Source organism: Meles meles, chromosome 7 (assembly GCF_922984935.1).
Source record: "Meles meles chromosome 7, mMelMel3.1 paternal haplotype, whole genome shotgun sequence".
Classification (NCBI taxonomy): Eukaryota; Metazoa; Chordata; class Mammalia; order Carnivora; family Mustelidae; genus Meles; species Meles meles.
This window is the reverse complement of record NC_060072.1, coordinates 34,860,126-34,862,968: the sequence shown is the minus strand read 5'-3', so window position 1 is coordinate 34,862,968 and position 2,843 is coordinate 34,860,126. Positions and strand designations below refer to the sequence as shown.

Sequence of the window (2,843 nt, the reverse complement as noted above, 5' to 3'; positions counted from 1 at the left end):
GTCAAGCTCACAAAGATTAAAGTTTGAGTCAGTGTAAAATTATACACATATGTAAATACCCATAAAAATCAAATTCTTGACTACTTCAAGGCCCGAGTAGTATTATAATTAATTTGACTTAAGAAGTTACTTTATCCTTGGGGCGCCTGGGTGGCTCAGTGGGTTAAGCCTCTGCCTTCGGCTCAGGTCATGATCTTGGGGTCCTGGGATCGAGCTCCACATTGGGCTCTCTGCTCAGAAGGGAGCCTGCTTCCCACTCTCTCACTGCCTGCCTCTCTCCCTACTTGTGATCTCTGTCTGTCAAATTAAAAAAAAAAAATCTTTAAAAAAAAAAAAAGAAGAAGTTACTTTATCCAGGGATGCCTGGGTGGCTGTTGATTAAGTATCTGACTTCTGCTCCAGTCATGATTTTCAGGGTGCTAGGATGGCATCCTGCAGGTGGCTGGCTCCCTGCTCAGTGGAGAGCCTACTTCTTCCTCTCCCCACCCCCTCATGCTCTTTCTCACTGTATCTCTTTGTCATAAGTAAATTCTTAAAAAAAAAAAAAAAGTTTGTTTATCCATATATGTTAAAATAAAGCAGGCCATTATTTTACATCTATAAATAACACCAAAATACTTGATTAAAAATCTAGTCATTTGACAGTTTTAGTGACTACATGACAAAAATTAATATCTGATTTTTACAGATTTTATAGTTTACTGTTTGTGGTTTTCTTTCTGACTAAATTGTCCATAGTAACATTGTAAGTGATAATATCTTTAGATTTAAATTCCTACTATATTTTATGAAAAAAAGATATATATATGTACTTAGCTTTACAGATTTTTCAGTCAGTACTGGCTTAACTGTGGTTGCTTTTATCTTAAATGCTTCTTTTTTCAGTTCTGTGTCTTCTTATATAAATTTTGTAGAGCCATCTCTAAGCAATTAAGAACTTGAAAATAGATATAATATTTTTGGTAAGTACTTAATTAAGAATTCTTGCTACGCAGTTATTAAAAACAAAGATAGGATTCAGTCTTGCATAAGACCAGGTACATAAACAAAAACAATGACAAACTATAACCCAACTCGTCCTCTTGAATGACAATGACTAGTTTTCCTTTTCTTATGTATCTGATTTAAAAAGACATTGTTTATACAAAATCAGAAACATATTAACAAAGGAAAAATATTTACATTAAGCAAGAGATACTTTACTTTTGCAAAAGGAAACAAGTAAATATATAAGCATTCTTACCATAGAATGAATTTGGAAATGTACTTTTCTTTTTTTTTTTTTTTTTTTTTTTTTTTTTCAGGGGAAAGCGCGAACGCAGTCCCCCACTACCACAAATTATGCAGTCGAGTTTCCCACATTTGGGGAAATCGCAGGGGTCAGCACATCCGGAGTGCAATGGATAAGCCTCGCCCTGGGAAAACCACCTTCGTGATCATGGTATCTCCCCTGCCAGGTAAGTATGGAAATGTACTTTTCTATAATGAACTAAGATTGTATCAAAACTTCTTTTTACTAAAACAGGGATCTATACATTTAGAATTATAAGGCAACTCTATAGTGTACATCATGAGATTTTCATCAATAGTATTTGGCTGTTTATTGGTTTCTAACAAACTGTGAAAATAATAATTTTGGTCAAAAAGAACAGAATATGGTCAAAATTTATAATTGTGACATATTGCAAAGATTAGTAGACAAGATGTATTAGATTTTTGGATAAATGACTAAGAATATTGGCTTCAATGCCTTCATTTGTAAACTCAAATTTATGGTTAGATGAGCTCCAAACATTTCTTTCAGTTCAAATTTATTTTATGCATTATTAAAATTACAAGCCATTTATTATTCATTGGCTTTTAGAGTAATTCTTATGTGTTCTGGAATGATATCTGTAGTAAATACAAATGAGCATTAGCTATTACAATCATTAACTATATTGGAAAAAGATTTTTAAAACTCTAAATATAGGGCGCCTGGGTGGCTCAGTGGGTTGAGCCGCTGCCTTCGGCTCAGGTCATGATCTCGGGGTCTTGGGATCGAGTCCCGCATCGGGCTCTCTGCTCGGCAGGGAACCTGCTTCCCTCTCTCTCTCTGCCTGCCTCTCTATCTACTTGTGATCTCTCTGTCAAATAAATAAATAAAATCTTTAAAAAAAAAAAAAAAAAACTCTAAATATAAGTACTCTTTATACTCAGTCTTTTCATACGCTTGTCAGAGTAAGAAAAATCAGAGACTGTCAGCAGACACTAAAATTTTTTAGCACTTGACACTTCAAATATCTTCTGGCAACATCCCCAAAATGATGTCAGCTTCTCATACAATACCAAACATTTAATACTCCCCCAGAGCATCTCACTTTCAGAGTTGGTGTACTTTCAAATATCAAGTGCAGTAATGGTTTTTCTCCAACCGGTGACTAAAATCTTTAGAAGTTATGATCTGATCTCAACAATGAATGATATTATGAGATGGAAAACAGTGAAATAAACATAAAATACATGCTAAATGTCTGAGAAAACATTTGTAATGAACATAGGCCTTAAAAAGCATTCTAGAGACACCTATGCTAAATGGTATACTTGAAACTGAACTTAATTATGGTATTTCAAAAGAAAACATTCCCTTTAAATGAAAGTCTAAGGAGTGTTGCCTTAGAATATAGCCATTCATCTATTCCTTAATACCATATTACAGAGAGGTTTTATTATGATAAAGACTATGGATTCTGGGAAACAAATGGATGATTTTAAAAGGGAGGGGGTGAGGCGATGGATTAGCCTGGTGATGCGTATTAAGGAGGGCACAGATTGCATGGAACACTGGGTGTTATACCCAAGCA

General features: G+C 34.6%; 1 non-coding gene across 1 annotated transcript; it reads right to left on the bottom strand.

Annotated features, from left to right (window-relative positions):
• Nucleotides 1-1,301: 1,301 nt before the first annotated feature.
• On the bottom strand, nt 1,302-1,465 carry LOC123947843. The gene has a single exon (XR_006819871.1). It is a non-coding gene; the product is annotated as a U1 spliceosomal RNA (small nuclear RNA).
• Nucleotides 1,466-2,843: the final 1,378 nt, after the last annotated feature.